Here is a 27,723-nt window from a genome sequence, read left to right as displayed (position 1 = left end):
ATATCAACAAAATGCATGCCAGTTTTTCCTGGTTGAGGGTTGATGAGAGATTGACTGCATCTCTTCTAGTTTTTATGAGAAATATTACTGTGATGAAAATTTCAGATTGTCTGCATAATCAAATAACATTCAGCTGAGATACTCATACATACCCTACACAATATGCCACCAGGGGTCTCTACACAGTCCCCAAGTCACAACAACACACTATGTTATTTTTTATTTTACCTTTATTTAACTAGGCAAGTCGGTTAAGAACAAATTCTTATTTTCAATGGCAGCCTAGGAACAGTGGGTTAACTGCCTGTTCAGGGGCAGAATGACAGATTTGTACCTTGTCAGCTCAGGGATTTGAACTTGCTACCTTCCGGTCACTAGGCCAACGCTCTAACCACTAGGCTACCCTGCCGCCCTGATTTTACAGAGTCATGATAACATGGAACGCCCTTCCATCGCCAATTACTCAAGCAAACCGCAAAATGACCTTAAACAACATATTAAAAAACATCTCATGGAACGGCGGGAACTGTGATGGGACACACACCCATGAACACACGCAAACACACTCTAACACACGCAAACACACTCTAACACACGCAAACACACTCTAACACACGTTTTTTTTTATGTTGCTGTATTGTTTGTATTATTTCTTAGTTGTAGTGTTTGTATATCATACTTAACATTTCTGTGACTGTCCTTGTCTGTCAGTGTATCAGTGTTTTGTTACTTGTCATGTTTTGTGTTTCTTGTGGACCCCAGGAAGAGTAGCTGCTGTTTCTGCAAAAGCTAATCCAAGTAAATAAACAAATTAACATCAGCACGGGGACTTTGTTACAACTTTTCAACTCTTAAGAGGCTAATCCACTGTCTGAAAATAATACCAAACTCTCTCTGGCTGTTCAGCTATCCTGTCCTTTCAGGATGGCCTCTATGTAAGGCTATAATAGACTGTCCCCTCAAATGTGAAATGTGGAATACATGTTTTCTTAGTCAATGGAAATTGGAGAAAGGAAGAAAAACATATCTTAAACACGTTGGGCAACCATTGCATACATCCAGTGCACCCATTTTCTATTTGTTCATTACACAAGGCGAGGCTTTTACTCATGAAGTGGGTATTTCCGTCAAGGTGACACATTGGCTAAGTCACAGGATGGGCTGAGTCACAGGATGTGTTTAATGCTCTCTCATTGGAAATAACTCAAATACATATCCTGCATACATTTCCTGCACATATTTTGGTCACACTTCATTTGGATAGTCCCATATAGATGATCTACAGATGGTCATACTATCAACAAACTATCTGTTGATAAGCAACTGCTTGCTAAGGTTAGGGTTAGGTTTAGAATAAGGGTTAGGGTAAGGGTTAGTGCTAGGGTTAGGATAAGGGTTAAGGTTTAAGGTTTAGGGCTAAGGTTTCCACACACTTAACGTGCGTAGATCTATGCGCGTGCATGCGCTGGCTGGAGTCAGTTTTTGTCGAAATGTGCACATTTTGGTAACATAATACTTCACGATCCTGATTCTTAAATAGTAACATTCACAAGGGGGCGACAGAGGTTTTCTTGTTGTCTTCTCATTTGTTGTATTCTTGTCTTGTTGTATTCCGTTGCTAGCTGTCACGTTCTGACCTTAGTTCTTTTGTTATGTCTTTGTTTTAGGTTGGTCAGGGCGTGAGTTGGGGTGGGTTGTCTATGTTCGTTTTTCTATGTTGTGTTTTGCGTTTGGCCTGGTATGGTTCTCAATCAGAGGCAGGTGTCGTTAGTTGTCTCTGATTGAGAATCATACTTAGGTAGCCTTTTACCACCTGTGTTTTGTGGGTGATTGTTTTCTGTCTTTGTGTATGTCACCAGACAGGACTGTTTCGTTTCGTGTTATTCTCTTTGTTATTTTTGCTTTAGTGTTCTGTGTTTAATAAATTCATCAAGAACACGTACCACGCTGCGCATTGGTCCTCCGATCCTTCATACTCCTCAGACGAGGACGACGAACCTTCCACTAGCAATTTGGCTAAACACGGCATGCCAGCTAGCCTTTCCCAATGTGAAATAATCACATTTATAATGAAATAACACGCCTTGGCAAATATTCTTATCCTTGCCAGTGTAACCTGCAACATTATCCCAATTTGATATGCTGCTTCAATGTATTTGCTCCCTTATAAAGTAAATATAGAATGTCATAATATATTGTCACAGAGAGAGAAAAAAAAGCATAAGGCTATCTGTTTTAAGGTTTCCAAATAGCCGAGAATAACGTCATCATTTCTAAACAAAATGCCTTTTGGGGGATTCTAATGAGGCTACAAAGTTGTATGGTTTATTGTTTGAACAGTTACTGAGATTATATTTGGCTATCAATGCAAAATAAAATGCATTCGGAAAGTATTCAGACCCCTTGACTTTTTCCACATTTTTTTACATTACAGCCTTATTCTAAAATCTCATCAATAAAAAAAAATCTCATCAATCTACACACAATACCCCATAATGATAAACATAAAATGTACATTTTTGTACATTAATTAAAAATTAAAAACAGAAATACCTAATTTACGTATTTAGACCCTTTGCTATGAGACCCGAAAATGTAGCTCAGGTGCATCATGTTTCCATTGATTATCCTTGAAATGTTTCCACAACTTGATTGGAGTCCACCTGCGGTAAATTCAATTGATTGGACATGATTTGGAAAGGCACACACCTGTCTATATAAGGAGGTGACCAAGAACCCAATGGTCACTCTGACAGAGCTCTTCTGTGGAGATGGGAGAAACTTCCAGAAGGACAAACAAAACTGCAGCACTCCACAAATCAGGCCTTTATGGTAGTGTCTCCAGACGGAAGCCACTCCTCAATGAAAGGCAGGCATATGACAGCTCACTTGGATTTTGCCAAAAGAGTTCAATCTTGGTTTCATCAGATCAAAATGTTCGAAAAATCTGTTTCTGCTTTGTCATTATGGGGTATTGTGTGTAGATTGATGAGGGGAAAAAAATAATTTAGTCCATTTTAGAATAAAGCTGTAACGTAACAAAATGTTGAAAAAGTCAAGGGGTCTGAATACTTTCCGAATGCACCGTAGGCTGCTTATTTAATGCACAGCTAAACCAAGATAGCAATCTTGAAGCTTAAGTGATTCTGGAGTTGATTAGCTTCCCACATCACCATGTGAAATAATCCTATTTGTAATGAAATAATATGCCTGTAAAATATTCTTATACTTGCTGATGTAACCTACAATATTATCCCAATTCTACAGTGGGGCAAAAAAGTATTTAGTCAGCCACCAATTGTGCAAGTACTCCCACTTAAAAAGATGCGAGAGGCCTGTAATTTTCATCATAGGTACACTTCAACAATGACAGACAAAATGAGAAAAAAAATCCAGAAAATCACATTGTAGGATTTTTAATGAATTTATTTGCAAATTATGGTGGAAAATAAGTATTTGGTCAATAACAAAAGTTTATCTCAATACTTTCTTACATACCCTTTGTTGGCAATGACAGAGGTCAAACATTTTCTGTAAAGTCTTCACAAGGTTTTCACACACTGTTGCTGTTTTTTTGGCCCATTCCTCCATGCAGATCTCCTCTAGAGCAGTGATGTTTTGGGGCTGTTGCTGGGCAACACAGACTTTCAACTCCCTCCAAAGATTTTCTATGGGGTTGAGATCTGGAGACTGGCTAGGCCACTCTTACGAAGCCACTCCTTCGTTGCCCGGGCGGTGTGTTTAGGATCATTGTCATGCTGAAAGACCCAGCCACGTTTCATCTTCAATGCCCTTGCTGATGGAAGGAGGTTTTCACTCAAAATCTCACGATACATGGCCCCATTCCTTCTTTCTTTTACACGGATCAGTCGTCCTGGTCCCTTTGCAGAAAAACAGCCCCAAAGCATGATGTTTCCACCTCCATGCTTCACAGTAGGTATGGTGTTCTTTGGATGCAACTCAGCATTCTTTGTCCACCAAACACCACAAGTTGAGTTTTTACCAAAAAGTTATATTTTGGTTTCATCTGACCATATGACATTCTCCCAATCTTCTTCTGGTTCCTCCAAATGCTCTCTAGCAAACTTCAGACGGGCCTGGACATGTACTGGCTTAAGCAGGGGGACACGCCTGGCACTGCAGGATTTGAGTCCCTGTCGGCGTAGTGTGTTACTGATGGTAGACTTTGTTACTTTGGTCCCAGCTCTCTGCAGGTCATTCACTAGGTCCCCCCGTGTGGTTCTGGGATTTTTGCTCACCGTTCTTGTGATCATTTTGACCCCACGGGGTGAGATCTTGCGTGGAGCCCCAGATTGAGGGAGATTATTATTGAAGTGTACCTATGATGAAAATTACAGGCCTCTCTCATCTTTTTAAGTGGGAGAACTTGCACAATTGGTGGCTGACTAAATACTTTTTTGCCCCACTGTATATACCGCATCTGTCACGAGTCCGACCGAGGGTGTTTTCCCTTCCTGGGCGGGTGGCGCTCGGCGGTCGTCGTCACCGGCCTATTAGCTGCCACTGATTGTCTTTCCTCCCCCTCCTTGTATGTTTATTGGTAGCACCTGTTTATGTATGATTAGTTTGTCTTTATTAGACAGCCGGCCCGCCTGGTTGTTGTGCGGGATTATTTCAGTGTAACTTTCGGCTCTGGTGTAGAGGTACGTGTTAGTGCCTGGTCGTAATTTTTCCGTTGTACATTTTCATTCCCTGTGTTTGGGGCCGTTAATATTGTGAGCACCCTGTGCTATTGGTGCTATTAAAGACGCACAGCATTGCACTCTCTGTCTCCTGCGTTTGACTCCACACCCACGACACCCGGAGCATTACAGCATCAATGTATCACTCCAATATCAGCTAAAAATAGAATGCCATCATGTTTTGGTCACAGAGAAAATGTACATATCTCGCAACTGTTTTTACCAATAGCCTGAAATCAATAGTTATTACTTCTAAACAAAATAATTATGGGGTGATTCTAATAAGGCCACAATGTTGTTTGATTTATTGTTTGGAGAGTCGCTGATGCAATTTTCATGTGGCACTGGAGTAAGTAGAATGTCGGAGCGTGCTACAAGGAGCTGACCCTTTTGTGACGAAAAATGACATTGTGACATGCTCCGTCGGGTCTGACTCCATAGGGTATAAATAGTCCCTTAGTGGAGTGTTGAAATGTTGTTGACAGTTACTGAACATCTACTGAACATCTACAAACCATCTACACACGCTCTACTTGGAACTATCCAAAGAAAGTGTTACTCATATTTTTATATTGATTATACGCCTCTTATAACATCATAAATGGCGCAGGAGGAGACGGCTGCTGTTTTACAGGCTCCTAACCAGTTGTGCTATTGTGTATGTTGTATTTTGTATATAATGTTTCAGCCACCGTTTTCTTAAGACTGAAAAGAGCTTCTGGATATCAGGACAGCGATTAATCACCTCGTACTGGACAAAGATGTTTTCTTTAACGAGTCGAACGCAAAGGATTTACTTCAGACACCAGACAAGGCGCAAGTCTCCATTATTTGCTTGAAGAACCGATGGAGATATCGGGGACGTAGGTCGAGTGGGTAATCCGCCTCTACCATAAATCCTATTATCCAACGTGCAATCATTGGATAATGAAATGGTGGATGAGCTCCGACTATCCTAAAATAACCTATAAAAAACTGTAATATCTTATGTTTCACCGATCAATCAAACAGGCAAAGAGTCAATACAGGACTAAGATTGAATCGTAATACACTGGCTCAGACTCTTGTCGGATGTGGCAGGGCTTGCAAATTATTATGGACTATAAAGGGAAGCGCAGCCGCGAGCTGCCCAGTGACACGAGCCTACCAGACGAGCTAAATGACTTCTATGCTCGATTTGAGGCAAGCAACACTGAAGCATGCATGAGAGCACCAGCTGTTCCGGACGACTGTGTGATCACGCTCTCTGTAGCTGATCTTTAAACAGGTCAACATTCACAAGGCCAGACAGATTACCAGGACGTGTACTCAGAGCATGTGCTGACCAACTGGCAAGTTTCTTCACTGACATTTTCAACCTCTCCCTGACTGAGTCTGTAATACCAACATGTTTCAAGCAGACCACCATAGTCCCTAAGTTAAATTACTCCAAGGTAACCAGTCTAAATTAATAGTGCCCTGTAGCACTCACGTCGTTAGCCATGAAGTGCTTCGAAAGTCTGATCATTGCTCACATCAACACCATTAACCCATAAACCCTAGACCCACTCCAATTTGCATTACCGCCTCAACAGATCCACAGATGATGCAATCTCTTTTGCACTCCACACTGCTTTTTCCCACCTGGACAAAATGAACACCTATGTGAGAAGGCTATTCATTGAATGCTACAGCTCAGCGTTCAACACCATAGTGCCCTCAAAGCTCATTACTAAGCTAAGGTCCCAGGGACCTTGGTGTCCACATCACCAACAAACTATCATGGTCTAAACACACCAAGACAGTCGTGAAGAGGGCACAGCAACACCTATTCCCCCTGAGGAGACTGAATTGATTTGGCATGGGTTCTCAGATCCTCAAAAAGTTCTGGAGCTACTCCATCGAGAGCATCATGACTGGTTACAACACCGCCTGATATGGCAACTGCTTGGCCTCCAACTGCAAGGCACTACAGAGGGTGCCTTGCAGCTAATCAAATGGCTTCCTGGACTATTTTCCCTGAACCCTCTCCCATTTTTACACTGCTGCTACTCTCTGTTTATTATCTATGCATAGTCACTTTACCTCTACCTACGTGTACATATTACGTTCAATTACCTTAACTAACCTGCACACATACAGGTACCCCCTGTATATAGCCTCTCTACTGTTATTTTAATTGTAGCTCTTTAATTATTGTTTTTGAAATATTTTTATTTTTTATATACTGTATATATATATTTTTTTTTTCAGTTTGTTTTAGTCAATACTTTCATAACACTTATTTTTCTTAAAACTGCATTGTCAGTTAATGTCTACACCTGTTGTATACACACATACTGTATATTTGATCAGTGAATATTTCAATAAGGGCTTTAATCCACTACTTCCTTTATTTTATGAAGAATACAACTGTGTTTTCCAGGGGCTCATCCTCTCCTCTACCAGCCAGGCCCAGAGCTGTGAGCTGCCATCCATCCACCCCCAGAACACCTGTTGGAGAGACTAGCAGCTTCTCCAAGGCATCTGACAAACAGGGACAAGCTGGAGGCTTTTGGACTTGTTCCCTCTTTGGCCTGTATATCTGTGATTCCCCTAGCCTTCCCAAATCCCCTCAGCAGTTCAGAGATATCTCTCAGCTGTTGTTAGTGTGTCCTCATTCTCGGACAGGCCTGCTATGCTCTCCAGCTGCAGGCTTTGCTATGGTCATTGGACCCCACTGAAGGGCACTATTGTCCATTCATAGGGTTCACTGTGTGAGAGGTCACATGAGGGAGAGCTCGGACCTGGCAGGAAAGGAAGGTGTTTGTGGCCGTTTGGGCACACTGAGTAAATATGGCCGAGCAGTAAGCAATCTAAAGACTGTACAACACTCCATGTATTGGTATGCATGGGAATGTGTGTGTTCAATAATTGAAATCAGTGTGCAAATATAAAGTATTACATAATTCAATGCAATGGAGATTTAAGTATCTAAAAGTTAAATATCAAATCAAGTGTATGTCAACATCAGCAGATGTCACAAGGTGCTTATACAGAAACCCAGCCTAAAACCCCAAACAGCAAGCAATGCTGATCTTTCTTTCTTTAGTATAATGTGTCCCCTGAGAGTTAAGATACATGGCATGGCAGGGGACAGAGAGCGCCTAGCAGATGTGCAGATAAATCTTTGTTTCTCACTCAGTTAAGAAATTCAGCAGGCGCGGGAAGCAGTCCTCGTTCCTAGTCAAAGGCACCTTGCAGGAGCCATAGAAACTGCAGAACAAATTGGAGAACAAACAGTCACACAGGGTCACCCACATTATCCTTTATCTACAAAGCCAAGGAGAACAGGAGGTGGCGTGGCTTTTCCCAACAGTAGGCAATAACACACATGTTGTGATAATATTCATCTGACATCGTTTACAATTACGGTCTCATATAAGTCACCCACTTTCAAAGACTTACATGTCTTGGTAAGTTCAGGACCCTGTAATCAGAGACACTTAGCATGCAGTTTTTCCACGAATTTCAAATGAGGGGGAAAGTATGGTTAAACAATTACTGAAGAGGATTTAATATTGAATCAATAGCCAGTGATGATTAATTTTACTGAAAATTGTATTAATGGCAACACTAAAAAAGTCACAAGCGTGAGTTAGAATAACAATTAACTGCACCTGTTTGCTTGCCTTCTGCATTTAGTTCAAATGTCCTTCATTTGACACTGGATAAATATGTTCATGGACTTGACTGACATACAGTATGATGATATGGGACACAGACAGGCAGGCACGCACACAGGCAAATGCATGCACACAAATGCACAGTCACTCACACAGTAGTATGATAACATTTGAGTTTCTATTTCAGCCATTAAAATTGTATGGCTACAGAATGGTGGTGTTATTTCACCAAAGAACTAGATAGGAAAAAAATGTAGTTAATGTATATGGAAAGCAGGAGGAAAGCTCTTGTTGTTTCCTGCACCCTGCTGCCTCCCTTCATGGATATGATCATCCTGCGATCTGGGAGACTGTTGTTCAATCAAAACACCAATTAAAATCATCATGCAGCACTCCATGCATGAATCAATCATGGTAAACGCTTTTGCAACAGTACTGTCGGTGTCTTCCTATCAAAGTATGCTGCCACAGTAATGTGCTTCTATTACCATGTTACCTTGGGATTGTCAGTGGAGCTCAATGTAGCATGACCTCTATAGTGTTTCAAACAATTGCAGGTAGGAGGAAATATGTACTGGGTAATTTTACTGGTTCCACTGATTTTGAGGTATAGGTGAGATAAAACACTCACAATAAACTGCATCCCTAGCTAAAATAACACTGTCATGGCATTATTAAGACACACATAAACAAATGCATAAACTAAACATAAATCTATTCCTGACATATCTGATGAATACAAAAAATGTTATCACAATTTACCTCCAGTTCCCTGTGCCTACAGTGTAAACTCTAATTTGACCAGGGAAAAGATTGCTTCTTTTGAGATATATGAATAGAATTGGGAAATTCTCTTCAGAATACAAATGCTGTCTCTGTAGACATAATACATCTAATTATTTCTGCACAAGCAGATTATTTTCAGAGACAAACAAAAGCAGCAAAAAAGGGATGGAAATTCCTATTTTAGGGAGAAAAGAACTGAAGAGGCTTCAGAGAAATTTTCAAGGCACTTACAAAGCTTAACAAGATGCAAAAAGGAGAAAATGGAAAGAAGCAATTACATTCTCACAATACCCCATTGCTATGTACATTTTCTGTGGTACCAAACAAGGTCACATATTTTCAGCCCAGGATAATGAGGGGCCTATGGCTCTGATAGACCCCGTTTTTTAAAAGCTAGCCCACCATGCAAGGACCCTGAGCCTTGACCTCCTATATTTTCCATAGTATCTCCATTGAGAGAACGAGAGAGAGGGATAGTGAGAAAGAGAGAACTTTGTTTTTAAAGAGAAAAGAGGGTTATTAATGGTCAAAGGGTGCATTGGGGGAGGTGTTAAGGGAAGAGGAGGGTGTCGGGGGATTGTGGCCAAGAGGGTGTCTGAACCACTGACCTTTTCCTCCAATGCGCCCCGACAAATGGTAATAAGGGGCAATTATAAAGGGCCTCTTGGCCACAATTCACCTAATCCTGTAGAGGGAGCTGCAGCCAGATGTAATTACTGCGCGCTGGTACTCTGACCCAAAGCCTGGCGGAACTAAGCCCAGATGCAAAGCATGGCGGTCCAAACCCAACCTGGCTAATTCCGTGGCAGAGCACCAAGATATCCTCAGGCAGCACTCAGGCCTCAACAAAACACAGCTGCTCATCACTCTTCTGATACATCCTATTAACTCTCCTGATATCTAGTTGTGTCTCTCAGAACATTAAACCCTCCCACTGACTGACTTGACATATTATGTGGTAAACAGTAATACTGAAAGTTTACATGAAAAATGAATAGCCTTTATATGGAGGTCCCAGTCACACCCACACAGTTTCCAAAGTGTGTCAGTCAACAATGAAGCCAATGAGCGGTTCCAAGTCACATCCCACTGCCATAGTTTCATACAGTCACTTTACATGCTGACCGCACTGCTCACGTTGCAAAATAAATGTACATATATATGTTATTCTATCATTGCACCCACACTGCTCGCGCGTGTCAACGAGCGTCTGCATAGCCAGGCGCTAAAATAGAACTTGGTTCTGTTTGTGATGCTTGATGTGGTGCAAGTCCCGCCTCTCCGATCTCCTCATTGTTTTTTAGGAGCATATACTCACGTGGGTGATTGAAAGGGGAACTGAGGTCCACATTCCAGTCCAGTTGGTAGTGGTAATGCACCTTAACGTTGGTTGCCAACTGCCATATAAAGTCCAAAGCCTGAAGGAGGAGAGATTACTGGAAACAAACTTTTACCCTTTTAACTTTCAGGTAAAATAACAACCCAATGTTTATATCCCAGGACAAATTAGCTAGCTGTTAACAGCAAGCTAGCTAGCTGAATGGTCGTAAATGTTTAATGGTTTCGACCTGGCACCATATTAATATAGTTAGTTCAGAGTTTGTTTTGATATTTCAACCTGCGTGTCTTGATCGCGTCTGGTGTGGGTGGACAAAATCAACATGCACACTGGCACGTGCGGTCAGGTAAGCATGTTAGGTTCCTGACGGACCTGTTGGCCATGATGACAACTGCCATCACCATCAGGTGGGCTGAATCTGGGATAGAACTGCAGGCAGCTGGGGAAATAATATATTTTCATGTGGGACATTGAAGTATATTGAATGGGGAAGGGTGTCTGATTTCTGCAGGGTTGTGATTTCACCTCCTGACAAATATATCACATTGTGAGGCAATGCTACAGTACAACATTCACAATAAAGGAGGATGCAATGGGGATTTGTAGTCTCTTGCATAGAATTGTATATTCTGAAAGCATGGAGTTGTGGAAGGTGGTACATTCTGAGCAGAGGTGATAGAGTGGTAGCCAGGCCTAGCTGAGGCTCCAGACAGGATGATGTGGTGGTGGGTAGAGGAGGGGTGACAGCCAGCCCAGCCCTCCGCAACACAATGCTGTTTGACTAGAGAGCACACAGGCCCTCTAAGTCTCACTGCTGGGAAAGAGAAATGGGCAACTCCATTAATACCTGTCCACCAACGCTACTCAGCCAACACATAGTGATTGCTGGGCCCAATGAACCCTGCCAATTAGTAACGACTGTGTTTCTTCCTCTTCCTTTACCCAGTCTTCAGCCTGTCTGATCTGCCTACTGAACACTGTGTCAGCCAGACAGCGAGCACCCAGGGAGAGAAACACTAGCAGCCTACAGATTCTCTACCCAGTCTCACTGTATCAAGAGGGGAATGCAAAATGCAGTCATACGTAGGTCTTCCGTGAACAAACACATCCAACTAAATGTTTGGTATACATGTTTCACACTTTTCTGGGTGATAATGTGTTATTTTCCTTTACATGTAGGCTACTACAGTATATGATTAGATTTCAGAACCAGATCTCTGTGTAAATGCAGATTGATTAACAGTCTGCGCACCAGGCTTTGCCCTTTTGCTCAATAGAGAGAGTTGAGTTTCCTGTGAAAAAGATTTATTTCCAGTTTGTCTCTCGAGGTCAATTAAAAAGATACATTTAAGCATGGGCAGCAACAGCTGCAGTTGCTTCTCTTCGAATTAGAACTAATGCCAACATCATGCTTAACAACATCATTTATTTAATGCCCCATCGATTCTACCCCAGCAGATAATTATTCATTAGGTTCCTGTTCGACTGACACTTAGCTCCTGGAACACGCTTGAGGCTCTATTGGACTGCATGGACTAGATTACAGTATAGACATCCTCTAATTGCCCTTGTACCTGGACAGATTTCAGCAGTCCATGGTTGGATGTGTGGACTAGAACCACATTTAACGTAATGAGATGGTTATGAAAGTAATAACAGTGAATGATTTATTCAAGGCCTCAATAAGTACTTGGAAGACTAAAAGAGCTCTTACACACGTCACTCTCCCTACACTGACGTGTAAATGATCTGTTTGGTGTTCAAAGTGAAAGTCTTTAACCTAGTTTGAAAAAGTGAACAGATGGATTTAATGGTCAATATTAGGAAACCATAATCCACATTGATATAATGGCATCTTCAAATGAGTGACACATTAATAATAGATGAATCATTGGGAAGTCTCCCTCTGTGCTACTTAGGATACTATCTCAATGGTCCTGGCATGCTCCTCAAGGATTGGCTCCCCTATAGTGAGGATAAAGCCTTTCAAAGGGACCATGATCTTCTCATGTCCACTTTTCATCTCTTCTCCCCTCAATACTGTACAACTAATTGCCTCCAGAGAGATCTATATTAGAATATTGTATTGCCACCTGAGAACAGGAGCCAACCAATATTCCACAACATGACGTTATGGAGAGAGAATATAGGGTGTGCATATAGAAACATGACATGTGTTTCCATGCACAGCAGAAACATTTGTTTTTACAATAAATGCAATGCAACTGTTTTCCATGCCATCTGTAATGAAATCCAACAGGTAAACAAATCCCAGTGAGCTTGTTCTACACACAAGCATGTAGAAGTATCAGGAAGACACCGTTATTAATTCAATTCTGACAATTAGAAGAATTACAGTCTATTTAAATGCCACTCAAAAGGGATAATCGATCCAATGTATTCAACGCCCAATCAGAATTGATTCTCCCACCCCGAATTCCCACCTCCCATTTCATTGCCCTCCATTTATAATTCAACAGAAGTGACAACCGACGCCTCTGGGGACACACAGACAGCCTTTGAACAGTGGAGAATTAGATCAGGCACCAAAGTACAGGGTACAAACATAGACTACACAATTGAGTTTGAGCTGCCAAGGTCTCACCCTAACCCAATGCAATGGATATATTGAATCACATCCATGTAATGTTGCTGGCCCCTTCTAATGTATTTACCCTTGATTTTTCTCAAGGAAGAGATGTTAAAAAAATGATGTTCGTTATTAAAATATAATAAAGTGTTAATGTAATTAAACAATTGAGTTGTTTTGCTTCCCCATGAAGGAAAGAACATTTAAAAAAAATAATGATGCATTGATTGATAAACGTTGGTTTTGTTCGTGCCATGTCAAATCTAGTCAGGAAAATTGACAAGGAAAACACACCTTCAATTGAGCTACACAACAAACAGTTAAAACATTGCTTTCTCTACAGCCTCTCCTGTTTCCAGCAAAGGTCTTCTAGAGGTGAAATAATGAAGGCTAGACATGCAACGGATGCATCTAGCGTTACAGACAAGTGCTCCCTAGAGCTCGCAGAGCTCACCGAGCTGGGAGAGAGGGACCATGACACAGGCAAATGTAGAGGACAAAGATGGGCTTATGCATTGAAGAGTGACAAGAGGAGAATCAGGAAGGATTCCTATATATTATCCATTAATTTACAGTATATAGAGTGTGGTCCATAATTGGCACCCTTGATAAATATAAGCAAAATATACAGTATACAATACATAACTACACAAATACTGAGCTATATTGTAACGATTGTGACATACCAGGCCAAACACAGAAATACAAAACATAGAATGCCCATCCCAATTTACGTCCTGACCAAACCAAAAATAGAGACATAAAAAAGGAACTAAGGTCTGGACATGACATATATTCTATGCAAAAAAAAATGTAAAATGATATTATTTTATACTAATACTATTGCCCAGAGAAAGATTATTTAACATATTTAAAAACAAATCTAAAAAAAGATAGGGGTCAACATTATTGGCTCCCCTGTTTTCAGTTTTTACTCCAGCACCCTCCTTCCCTTGCGAGGATAACAACACTGAGCCTTTTTCTAAAATAATTTATGAGATTGGAGAACAGATTAAAAGGGATCTTAGACCATTCCTCCATACAGAGACTTTCCAGATCCTTGATATCCTTTGTCAGCGCTTGGACTGCACTCTTCATTTCAAAACACAGGTTTTCAATGGGCTTCAAGTGCAGAGACTGACATGGCCATTGCAAAATGTTGATTTTGTGGTTAATTAACCATGTTTTTGCACATTTTGATGTGTGCTTTGGGTTATTGTCTTGCTGGAAGATCCACTTGCGGCCAAGTGTCAGCCTCCTGGCAGAGCCAAACAGATTTTTAGGTTAAAATGTCCTGGTACTTGATAAAGTTCATGATGCCGTTGACCACTGGTGTGTGTAGCCAAAGAGTTCTATTTTCATGTCATCTGACCATAGCACTGTCTGGAGTTTAATAAATGGCATTTGCCCTTGGATTGAAATCGGTGCAATGGTCAGATGACATGAAAATGTAGCTCTTTGGCCACACACACAATTGGTGGGTTTGTTGTTGAAAAACAGAAGTATACGCAGAATACCTATGGTAAAATATGGTGGTGGATCATGATGTTATGGGGCTATTTTGCTTCCACTTGTCCTGGTGTACTCATTAAAGTCAGCAGCATCATGAACTTTACCAAGTACCAGGACCTGTAGCAACCACCAGAGCAGCAGTGGATACAATAGCAAAAACATTTTTCATAACAGTTTTACCATGAAAAGTCTTGTGACAGCCAGTTGGAGGGCTTATTACTGTATTTAAGCGTCAGAGTCAGAAACCTCTGTGACCGCTCTTGTATGGGTGAGGGCTATCTAAGTAGCGCAGAGATGGGGCCCTTTTATTGTTAACTGGAAATAAACATATTTTTTATAAAGGTCATAGGATAAGTAGCTACACCAATGACTCCATAAGCCAAATTTCGACTCCGAATGAATTTTGTATCATTATCAAACAGTGAAATAATTGGTTATCAGTCATGTAAAGCATAGAAAAGTAGACGCTTTGCCACATTGTTTCAATACAACAACTTTTTTCTAGACCTGTTTGGATGGGTACCTCTACTACTGAGTAGGTTGATTTTGTATTCTTCCGGGTGTTTTGATTTTCTTTAATAAAGTAATTTATCTAACAAAATGATGTCACATTTTGGACCTGAATTGATCGTAAACATCTATACACAATCTTGTACTGCTCAAAACTGATATAATATTCTGATTTTACACAAATGTTGTCTAGTATTCTCTTAGGAAGTACAAATAGCTTTGAGGTTCAAATCAAATTTATTATAGGTTGTACACCTTTCACCACTTAATAATATCACTGTAATCATAGCTCTGTACACTTGAAACATAAATAAACCACAGGAGTAGATCATATATACCACATTGATGCAGTCTATTTGCTAAATATTGAGGAGCTTTGTTAAGTTTTTGAAATACTCAACAGGCATAGAGGAAAATTAACTTTTGTTTCCTTGGAAAAATGGTTCCTACTTTGTTTAATTTGCATCACAAGAGAGTAGCTCTGCCTTCCAAGGCCCATTGATGTTTCTGTGGGAGGGGGATGCCATGCAGTGTCAGAATTCCAAATGATGTCCTCCACTGCTATGTGTTCCTATACTGTAGACCACACTGTGCTTGGATATGTAATATAAATGGGAGAAGAAAGCTTCAACAAGAGACATTCAAATAAGGCTTGCAAGCAAAAAAAACATGGCAACATCTGAATAATTATACAGGAGGCTGTGGTAGTGGTTGATGCCGATTTTTAGAAAGTCAAGTGGAAATGTATTGTGGAATCAGGTCCGACTAACTGTCCGTGTATTTCAGTGGGAAATGTAATACAGGAAGATATGAAATATTGATACCGCTCCACAGTGCTCCAGTGTGTATGAAGAAGGTCAGGCCTGTGAATTGTGATAGTACAAAGGGAGCTATCTCAGTTAGGCCTTTGTCACTGCTTGCCAAATCAATATTCTCTGACATTTGTAGTAAGGTGCAGGGCAGCAGGGGTGAGAGAGGAACAGAGCCATCACAAAGGACATGCTTTGGAGAGCTCTGACAGGCCTGGTGTGACCATTAGCTTTGTGAGAGACCCTGTGGAGTCAGGGGAGGTGGGAGGTTGGCTAGGCAGCCACTGTGGGTCTGTCATTTAGAACACCCAACAGGGGAACACACCAGAATAACAAATGTTTTGCATTTTAGTCATTTAGCAGACGCTCTTATCCAGAGCGACTTACAATTAGTGCATTCATCTTAAGATATATAGGTGAGACAACAACACATCACAATTGTACCAATACATTTTCCCTCAACTAAGCATTTGTCAGCAAAGTCCGTGCTAGTGGGAAAAGAGAAGTGCCTTTTTTTAGGTGGGCTCGGGTCACAAGAGACCAGAGGTGGCGGAACGGAGTACTCGGGTTGGGATATAAGGTTTGAGCACAGCCTGAAGGTAAGGAGGGGTAGTTCCCCTTTGAAGATGATGCAAGCTTCTGGAAGCCAGTGGAGTGTGCAGAGGAGCAGGGTAACATGAGAGAACTTAGGGAGGTTGAACACCATCTGGGCTGCGGCATTCTGGATAAGTTGCAGGGGTTTGATGGAATTAACAGGGAGCCCAGTCAACAGTGAGTTGCAAAGGCTAGACAGGAGATGACAAGTAGCTGGATTTGCACTGCATGAGGAAAGGTTGTACTCTACATATGTTGTAGAGCATGAACCTGCAGGAGTGTTTTGATGTTTGCAGAGAAAGACAGGGTGTTGTCCAGGGTCACACCAAGGTTATTTTCACACTGGGAGGAGGACCGGGATGGAGAGGACTTGGAATGGTCAGGCCTTCACTGGGAGGAAGAGCAGCTCCATTTAGTTGAGAGCTTGAGGTGGTGGACTGACATCCTAGCTGAGATGTCTGCCAGGCATGCAGAGATGTGTGGCACCACCAGGGTGTCAGAAAAGGGGGGGAGGAGAAGAGTTGTTGAGTGGCATCTGTATAGCAATGATAGGAGAGACCATGTGAAGATATGGCAGAGCCGAGTGACTTGGTGTAAATTAGAAAAGGATAGAGGGCCTATAACCGAGCCCTGGGGGACAGCAATAGTGTGAGCACGTGATGGCGACATAGATCCTCTCCACGCCACCTTGTAGAAGCGACCTGCCAGATAGGATGCAATCCAGGAGTGTGCAGAGCCTGAGACAACCAACCCTGAGAGGGTGGAGAGGAGGATCTGATGGTTCACAGTCGAAGGCAGGGGATAGATCTAGAAGTATGAGAACTGAGAAGAGCGAGTCAGCTTTGGCAAAGCAGAAAGCCTCTGTGACACAGAGGAGAGCTGTCTCAGTTGAGTGAGCTGCCTTGAAGCCTGACTGGTTAGGGTCAAGAAGATTGCTCTGAGAGAGATATGACAGAGCTGGTCAAAGACAGCACACTCAAGTGTTTTGGAAATTAAAGAAAGAGGGAATATGGGTCTGTAGTTTTTGACGTCAGAGGGGTTGAGTGTTGGTTTCTTGAGGGGAGCGACTAGTCATCTTTAACACTACACTACAGTCATACACAGGCAGAAAATACTGGGTTTCATTCTGGAATAAAGCATACAGCTAAATCAAATCAAATAAAATGTATTTATATAGCCCTTCGTACATCAGCTGATATCTCAAAGTGCTGTACAGAAACCCAGCCTAAAACCCCAAACAGCAAGCAATGCAGGTGTAGAAGCACGGTGGCTAGGAAAAACTCCCTAGAAAGGCCAAAACCTAGAAAGAAACCTAGAGAGGAACCAGGCTATGTGGGGTGGCCAGTCCTCTTCTGGCTGTGCCGGGTGGAGATTATAACAGAACATGGCCAAGATGTTCAAATGTTCATAAATGACCAGCATGGTCGTATAATAATAAGGCAGAACAGTTGAAACTGGAGCAGCAGCACGGTCAGGTGGACTGGGGACAGCAAGGAGTCATGTCAGGTAGTCCTGGGGCATGGTCCTAGGGCTCAGGTCCTCCAGGAGAGAGAAAGAAAGAGAATTAGAAAGAGCATATGTGGGGTGGCCAGTCCTCTTCTGGCTGTGCCGGGTGGAGATTATTTACATTTACATTTAAGTCATTTAGCAGACGCTCTTATCCAGAGCGACTTACAAATTGGTGCATTCACCTTATGACCTCCAGTGGAACAGTAGTGCATCTAAATCTTTTCAGGGGGAGGGGGGGTGAGAGGGATTACTTTATCCTATCCTAGGTATTCCTTAAATAGGTGGGGTTTCAGGTGTCTCCGGAAGGTGGTGATTGACTCCGCTGTCCTGGCGTCGTGAGGGAGTTTGTTCCACCATTGGGGGGCCAGAGCAGCGAACAGTTTTGACTGGGCTGAGCGGGAACTGTACTTCCTCAGTGGTAGGGAGGCGAGCAGGCCAGAGGTGGATGAACGCAGTGCCCTTGTTTGGGTGTAGGGCCTGATCAGAGCCTGGAGGTACTGAGGTGCCGTTCCCCTCACAGCTCCGTAGGCAAGCACCATGGTCTTGTAGCGGATGCGAGCTTCAACTGGAAGCCAGTGGAGGGAGCGGAGGAGCGGGGTGACGTGAGAGAACTTGGGAAGGTTGAACACCAGACGGGCTGCGGCGTTCTGGATGAGTTGTAGGGGTTTAATGGCACAGGCAGGAGCCCAGCCAACAGCGAGTTGCAGTAATCCAGACGGGAGATGACAAGTGCCTGGATTAGGACCTGCGCGCTTCCTGTGTGAGGCAGGGTCGTACTCTGCGGATGTTGTAGAGCATGAACCTACAGGAACGGGCCACCGCCTTGATGTTAGTTGAGAACGACAGGGTGTTGTCCAGGATCACGCCAAGGTTCTTAGCGCTCTGGGAGGAGGACACAATGGAGTTGTCAACCGTGATGGCGAGATCATGGAACGGGCAGTCCTTCCCCGGGAGGAAGAGCAGCTCCGTCTTGCCGAGGTTCAGCTTGAGGTGGTGATCCGTCATCCACACGGATATGTCTGCCAGACATGCAGAGATGCGATTCGCCACCTGGTCATCAGAAGGGGAAAGGAGAAGATTAATTGTGTGTCGTCTGCATAGCAATGATAGGAGAGACCATGTGAGGTTATGACAGAGCCAAGTGACTTGGTGTATAGCGAGAATAGGAGAGGGCCTAGAACAGAGCCCTGGGGGACACCAGTGGTGAGAGCACGTGGTGTGGAGACGGATTCTCGCCACGCCACCTGGTAGGAGCGACCTGTCAGGTAGGACGCAATCCAAGCGTGGGCCGCGCCGGAGATGCCCAACTCGGAGAGGGTGGAGAGGAGGATCTGATGGTTCACAGTATCGAAGGCAGCCGATAGGTCTAGAAGGATGAGAGCAGAGGAGAGAGAGTTAGCTTTAGCAGTGCGGAGCGCCTCCGTGATACAGAGAAGAGCAGTCTCAGTTGAATGACTAGTCTTGAAACCTGACTGATTTGGATCAAGAAGGTCATTCTGAGAGAGATAGCGGGAGAGCTGGCCAAGGACGGCACGTTCAAGAGTTTTGGAGAGAAAAGAAAGAAGGGATACTGGTCTGTAGTTGTTGACATCGGAGGGATCGAGTGTAGGTTTTTTCAGAAGGGTGCAACTCTCGCTCTCTTGAAGACGGAAGGGACGTAGCCAGCGGTCAGGGATGAGTTGATGAGCGAGGTGAGGTAAGGGAGGAGGTCTCCGGAAATGGTCTGGAGAAGAGAGGAGGGGATAGGGTCAAGCGGGCAGGTTGTAGGGCGGCCGGCCGTCACAAGATGCGAGATTTCATCTGGAGAGAGAGGGGAGAAAGAGGTCAGAGCACAGGGTAGGGCAGTGTGAGCAGAACCAGCGGTGTCGTTTGACTTAGCAAACGAGGATCGGATGTCGTCGACCTTCTTTTCAAAATGGTTGACGAAGTCATCTGCAGAGAGGAGGAGGGGGAGGGGAGGAGGATTCAGGAGGGAGGAGAAGGTTGCAAAGAGCTTCCTAGGGTTAGAGGCAGATGCTTGGAATTTAGAGTGGTAGAAAGTGGCTTTAGCAGCAGAGAGAGAAGAGGAAAATGTAGAGAGGAGGGAGTGAAAGGATGCCAAGATGTTCAAATGTTCATAAATGACCAGCATGGTCGAATAATAAATAAGGCAGAACAGTTGAAACTGGAGCAGCAGCACAGCCAGGTGGACTGGGGACAGCAAGGAGTCATCATGTCAGGTAGTCCTGGGGCATGGTCCTAGGGCTCAGGTCCTCCGAGAGAGAGAAAGAAAGAGAGAAGGAGAGAATTAGAGAACGCACACTTAGATTCACACAGGACACCGAATAGGACAGGAGAAGAACTCCAGATATAACAAACTGACCCTAGCCCCATGACACATAAACTACTACAGCATAAATACTGGAGGCTGAGACAGGAACGGTCAGGAGACACTGTGGCCCCATCCGAGGACACCCCCGGACAGGGCCAAACAGGAAGGATATAACCCCACCCACTTTGCCAAAGCACAGCCCCCACACCACTAGAGGGATAACTTCAACCACCAACTTACCATCCTGAGACAAGGCTGAGTATAGCCCACAAAGATCTCCGCCATGGCACAACCCAAGGGGGGGGTGCCAACCCAGACAGGATGACCACATCAGTGAATCAACCCACTCAGGTGACGCACCCCTTCCAGGGACGGCATGAGAGAGCCCCAGTAAGCCAGTGACTCAGCCCCTGTAATAGGGTTAGAGGCAGAGAATCCCAGTGGAAAGAGGGGAACCGGCCAGGCAGAGACAGCAAGGGCGGTTCGTTGCTCCAGAGCCTTTCCGTTCACCTTCCCACTCCTGGGCCAGACTACACTCAATCATATGACCCACTGAAGAGATGAGTCTTCAGTAAACACTTAAAGGTTGAGACCGAGTTTGCGTCTTTGACATGGGTAGGCAGACCGTTCCATAAAAATGGAGCTCTATAGGAGAAAGCCCTGCCTCCAGCTGTTTGCTTAGAAATTTTAGGGACAATTAGGAGGCCTGCGTCTTGTGACCGTAGCGTACGTGTAGGTATGTACGGCAGGACCAAATCAGAGAGATAGGTAGGAGCAAGCCCATGTAATGCTTTGTAGGTTAGCAGTAAAACCTTGAAATCAGCCCTTGCTTTGACAGGAAGCCAGTGTAGAGAGGCTAGCACTGGAGTAATATGATCAAATTTTTTGGTTCTAGTCAGGAGCCATATTTAGCACCAACTGAAGTGTATTTAGTGCTTTATCCGGGTAGCCGGAAAGTAGAGCATTGCAGTAGTCTAACCTAGAAGTGACAAAAGCATGGATACATTTTTATGCATCATTTTTGGACAGAAAGTTTCTGATTTTTGCAATGTTACGTAGATGGAAAAAAGCTGTCCTTGAAATGGTCTTGATATGTTCTTCAAAAGAGAGATCAGGGTCCAGAGTAACGCCGAGGTCCTTCACAGTTTTATTTGAGACGACTGTACAACCATTAAGATTAATTGTCAGATTCAACAGAAGATCTCTTTGTTTCTTGGGACCTAGAACAAGCATCTCTGTTTTGTCCGAGTTTAAAAGTAGAACGTTTACAGCCATCTACTTCCTTATGTCTGAAACACATGCTTCTAGCAAGGGCAATTTTGGGGCTTCACCATGTTTCATTGAAATGTACAGCTGTGTGTCATCCGCATAGCAGTGAAAGCTACACACCACAAGGGTTGGAGGGATTATATTAGAGTTTTGAGAAACCCATTTAATTTTGTTAGGAAATAATCACTTTGTAAAGACAATGGACTGTTAAGTCAGTTTCTATAGTGTAACCCAGTGAACTGAAAAAGTAATGGTTCATAAGTTCGCATAATGGATTGGAAATACAAAACTGTAATGGGTAACTTGTATTCAGCAGACTGTAGCTATTATAATAAATATTCTTTAGACACCTCATATAAGTCTTGGCATCTGTTCCGGTTGTGTGTGATGATGGGTGGGATGTTTAAAAATCAGTCTCTGTGTCTCTGTATTGTGCAGAACAATGAGGATATGGCTCTGTACTTATCAGCTGCCTCCAGAAGCCTCACAGAGGATGACAGGTCCCGGCATTCCGCTCCAATTATAACATCTGCAATTAAAATGCACTGATTCGTGACCACAATTGAATGTAGAATTTAACAACAACAAAAGACAGTTCTACAGCTTGCTATCTTCAGATTTACATAATTAGAGGGCATGCAAATCGAATTACAAGATCCATTTATAAGACTGATAATTACACCAAATAAATTGATAAACTTAGTTTTATTTAGGGTCAACTGTGAGCAATACAGCCTGACAACAGCAAGATGTTTGAAAGTACCTTCAGAATACCATCCTTGTAGCCATACAGTCTTTGACCTCAAAGGAAACATTTTCTCTCTGTAACCATTGTTTTTCCTGCAAAGAGGAGAGAGGAAACAGTGAATGTGACTCATGGATTAGAATATTGATTTCAGCTAAACGAGAGGTTTATCTTTATCATGCACAGCGTGTCCCTGAGTGAGAGGAGAGCTAGACACCGCTCTGAACAGTCTACAGGGAGCTCCTAGGGGACTGGCCCCTAACAGGTACTATGAAATAATGAGGGATTTGATGAACCTGATCAATAATTTAATAGCTTTCCCATCAAAGCTTATGGTCAACGGGTAGAACTTTGCAGTGCTATTTTAACATGTTACACTGCTGCTGTCTGTCTGTTCACCACAATGTGAAACCACAGAGCAGCTAGCAGACAGCCCCCGGCCAGCCATGCATAGCAGATGCATAAGACCTATTCTCTGCTCTCATTGATTCTTCAGTTGGAAACATGGAAGATTCTGTCTGCTACAGTCAGCCCCCTAACCTGCACATACAGATGATATGACTTCATCTGATCTTCACATAAGAACAGTAGACCTATATTGTTTTTGTGAACGGGCCTCAATTTTGAGCCTTGTTTCCCCACACTTCTGTGACTGTCTTTTGTCTTAATTTTTTTCTACAATGTTATGAGAAAGTCTGCAACTTTCATCTGCTCTGACAGCATGTCTGAAACCGGAAAAGCCAATATCACCTCTTTTCCACCTTACATTTGTTCCCCTTTTTTTCACGCACAGCTTTCATGAAAAAAAGATTGAATCTTGCTCGATTATTCTGAAGCGACTGCAGTACTTATTTGTTTTCCAATGGATCCCATTTTCTGTGTGCAACGCCGTTGAGGCTACAACATTTCACTCTTGCCAGTGAAACCCGGGAGATAATCAATATGACATGCCAAACAATAGAACACAATGATTTGAGTTTAATACCCTCGACTCGAGAATCACTAATGCTCCTGTTTCAGAAAATCGATATCCTCCACACCAAAGCGGTGCACACTGTAAGGAAGGGTGAAACTACATCTAGCACAAATAAAGACATTCATTTTTCACCCAGCTACTTCCACATGAAATCCAGATAACACCTACAACCTCAGTACAATACAGCATATACAGTAAATTTACAACATGATTCTAAATCGGTCCAGCAGTAGGAGAATTACTGGTAGCCTGTGCCTCATGGGGTGGATACAGATACAGATGGATAAGCTGTCAGTTTGAAGACTGTAGATAATGTAATTGTATCTATTTACTTGCCCCTTTCTCTGGATATGGATACGATTTGTTTCAACTCAAATTAGATTAATAGCTGCTCTATTATTATAGGCCACCGAGGTCTTAAGGCAGTTGATGACGAGTTGAGACGTGTCAGTGAAATGATCTGGAGTGGCTTTGTAAACGAGTACAGTGTAGAGGCCAACAGGTAATTAATTAACCATGTCCAGAAGGCAGCAGATGACAGCCACATTGCACTTCTTCAATTACAGGGTGTTGGATTCCATGCCTCAGAGGGCTGCCACAGCCCAGGAATCTCTTCCCCAAATCAGATACATGATAAATATTCAATGACGCATAGGCTTGTGGGTAAAAACCATCTCTGTTTCCCTCAAGTTGGAGGAAGAGAAGAGAGGCTTGACGGAGTGACGTAATGTGGAGCACTCGCTCTCTCAAACCAAAGCTAAAGTCTACACCAATGCCCCCTCAGGATCCACCCTATGATCTCCAAAACCAAAGACGCCGGTGTCAGGAACCTATCCCCATAGCCCACCCCTTTCCCTACAGATAACAGCACACTAGAGGTTTCCCAAATTAATGCTGCACCATGAGGGGGGAGATAAAGCAATTAGACACTGTACAATCTAACTGTTGATGTTTTCATAGTATGTTCTCCAACAACAGACTATAAAGGCGCATGTGTGAGACATTATGGAAACTTTTTCGCCTCCCACCACCTCCTCATTGAAGGACAACAACTAAATAGATAGTCATCTTACCATGCAATCAGTGTTTTATGAAACTGTCTCTCGTGTTCCACCCTGTGCCCCACATTAAAGGGTTAACATCAGTTGTGTTGGCCTGCCACTTCCCTGACTGAAGTCAGACGCTGACAGCATGATCAATAGAGCAGATGACTTCCCATTGTCAGCTATCACCTTTCCTCTGAGCGGGTATATGAGCCCAGGACACAGGCTGGAGAGGGCAAGTGTGGTGTGTGTGTGTGTATACGTGTGTGTGCATGTGCCTGCATCCGTGCGTGTGTGCATACGTGCATGTACCAATTGAAATGCAGCTGGGCAATTAACTCAAATTACACATAATTTACACAGCCAAGTCAATGGCTTTTTCAAGAGATGCAACATACCTGATTTGTGCGAACCAATGGACTACACTCTTTGAAAATCACACATGATTTTGAAAGCTTGTATTAAGTGTCTGCTGAACCTTAAAAAGCCATTATCCGGAATGACTGCTACCAACAAGGTACCACCAAGTAAAGGAAAAAAACAAAGATTGTATTGCTTTTACAGTATAGTGTTCATTAGTCATTATTCTACAGACCACAAGGAAATAAAACAAATTGGTTGTAAATTCAGACAATTCAGTAATGCTTGTGTAGGTTTGTCAGCATTCAATTGAATAATATACTATACTTTTGACATCATCAACATTTAAATGAATGCTGTAATTGTCTTAATGCTTGTCACATTATCATGGGGGATGTTTTGCAGAATGGCATCAAACTTGAATGAGACTGATAATACTACAACCTAATATTTTTAATTGACCTATTCAACTAATCATTCCTGAGAGAAATTCAAATGAGTAGAAACCTGGTTATCGTGTGCTCTCAAACTCTGACCCTAATTAAGTCATCAGACATAGCCACTTGACCACGGGTCAGGATCCTGACTGTCACTGTCTTCTACAGCAACCCACCCTGAATACTAATGAGTCCCGAGGACCATGGCTGATCAACATAAAGAACCAGCATTTAATAATTTTTGCATATTCAATGGATGATATATTTGGCCATCATATCATACCATGCACACGTTGGGTTTTCTCACTTCGCACTCACCCAGGCTCTGATGCCAAGTGCTGCCCATCGAAAGCTACATTAACATTATTAAGTGCTGAGGCAGTTTTCAAATAATTTTTATTTCAATTTCACTTACTAATTTGCATTTCTTCAGAACCAGAATGCTGAACACACGACATAACACATGTGAGGAAGGAATGACATGAAAATTAGCATAAATGTAATCTGGATTTAGGCAACATTAAGTCAGGCAGTTAATCAGTGCTGTGTATGTACTGTGTGAGTTGATTGGCTGGGCTGGCCATGTCTGGCCATGCCAGCTTTAGGGGTTAGAACCCAGCAATCAGCTACAGTACTCTACTGCTGACAACCCTGGCAGCCCTGTACTCCAACAACATGCCCTAATCCAGACTCTGTCCAGACTCTGTCCCCCCCGGTGCACATTTAGTTTCCTCTACTACTACACAGCTTATTCATATAATCAAAGCTTGATGATGAGTTGGATATTTGAATCAGCTGGGTAGTGCTAGGGCAAAAACAAAAACGTGCACCCCCTGGGGTCCCCAGAACCGAGTTTGGGAAATGCTGCTCTAATCCTATTAAAGTAGATTGCTTACATACTGTATAACACCAAATCAATAAAGGGAAATGTAATCTCATTGCCGCTGAAAAATAAAGATTTCCCTAAAGAGACTTAAAGTTGTGGTGATTTCACTCTATTGATGGAGCCATGGATGGGAAAAGGGGTGGTTGCAACTATTTCACCATATTCTGTGATAGTGGCATACTCTGTGGATGACACATTTGACAGCACGAAATGGGTTACATGAATAGTCCTGTACTTTAGAAGAATACTTAGGCAAATCCATAGAACCTGTATGTCTTGATAGACATACAAGTCTGTGACACAAGCTCACCCACCTGTTCTACATTGTGATGGCTTTGTGTTTCTCAGCCAACCTGGTGAATCTAGAACGAATGCTACGTTCACTTTTAAGCAAAGGGAAATAATAGTGAACATTGCATTCACTCTGGATTTCTTAGCCTCAAGTCACCTCATACCGTATATTTTGGAGTAGCAATATTTATTTTGGAGATTTAAGTACTATCAATCGCCATTGTTTGTGTACCTGTGTGAGTGTCTCCATGGTAACGGGGATGACCCTTAGGGTTCTAACCTTTCGACAGATGAGCGTGTCTGGGGGGAGTGGCAGACTACCACATTAGTGTGCACAGACACTGCCTGGTCTTAGGGGAGAAGGATTTCAATTCATTACACAGTGATTTGTGCCCCTTCACTTCAGGCCACAGGGGAAAGTGAGCTCATAGCTACTCAGAGTGATCAGAGGCCTACTGATAAAATTACGTGTGTCTCCTCCGTCTTTTTATAGTTGTATGACAAACACACAGACTAATAGCTTTACGTTACTGTCAGTACAACACCTAGTGACCTCGTCAAAAGGGTCGCAACCTCTTGAAATAATGGGTTAAAGTCCCTGTCAGGCCCTTGAATCCTCAGCAAAGCCATGGATAACAAGATAACAGATCTGACATCAAATCAAACCAAATGTTATTGGCCATGTACACACATTTTGCAAGTTCAGCGAAATGCTTATGTTCCTAGCTCCAAAAGTGAAGCAATACCTAACAATACAAAATGCACAAATCTCCCCCCCAAAATTAAGATAGAAATTAAGAAATATTAGAATGAGCAATGTCAGAGTGCGAGAATATAAATATATATGTATATGATGGTGTGTACAGACATTATAGACAGTATTTGAGTGAAAAAGGTGTGTACAACAGTAGTTATATAGGATGAGCCTTAACTAGAATAGAGTATTATTATTATTTTATTTTTTATTTTTACCTTTATTTAACCAGGATGGGCTCTCATTGAGATTTAAAATCTATTTTTCAAGAGCGTCCTGGCCAAGACAGGCAGCACCAAGTCATTACAAAAATTACAGACAAACAACATGACAAACTACAAGTAATCAGTATATACAGTATATACTGTACATATGAAGTGGGTAAAACAGTATGGAAACATTATTAAAGTGACCAGGTGGTAGCCAGCTAGTAACAGTGACTAAGTTCAGGGCAGGGTACTGGGCGGAGGCCGGCTGGTGGTGACTATGGCCTGGAGATGGCCTGGAGATAGAGGTTGTTTTTCAGTCTTTCGGCCCCAGCTTTGATACACTTGTACTCTCTCCGCCTTCTAGATGGTAGCAGGATGAACAGGCCGTGGCTTGGGTGGCTGAGGTCCTCATTAATAATGAGACTGATATAGAGTTGGACACTGAG

The sequence above is a fragment of the Oncorhynchus nerka genome, linkage group LG25 (assembly GCF_034236695.1).
Source record: "Oncorhynchus nerka isolate Pitt River linkage group LG25, Oner_Uvic_2.0, whole genome shotgun sequence".
Lineage (NCBI taxonomy): Eukaryota > Metazoa > Chordata > Actinopteri > Salmoniformes > Salmonidae > Oncorhynchus > Oncorhynchus nerka.
Note: the sequence above shows the minus strand (reverse complement) of the source record.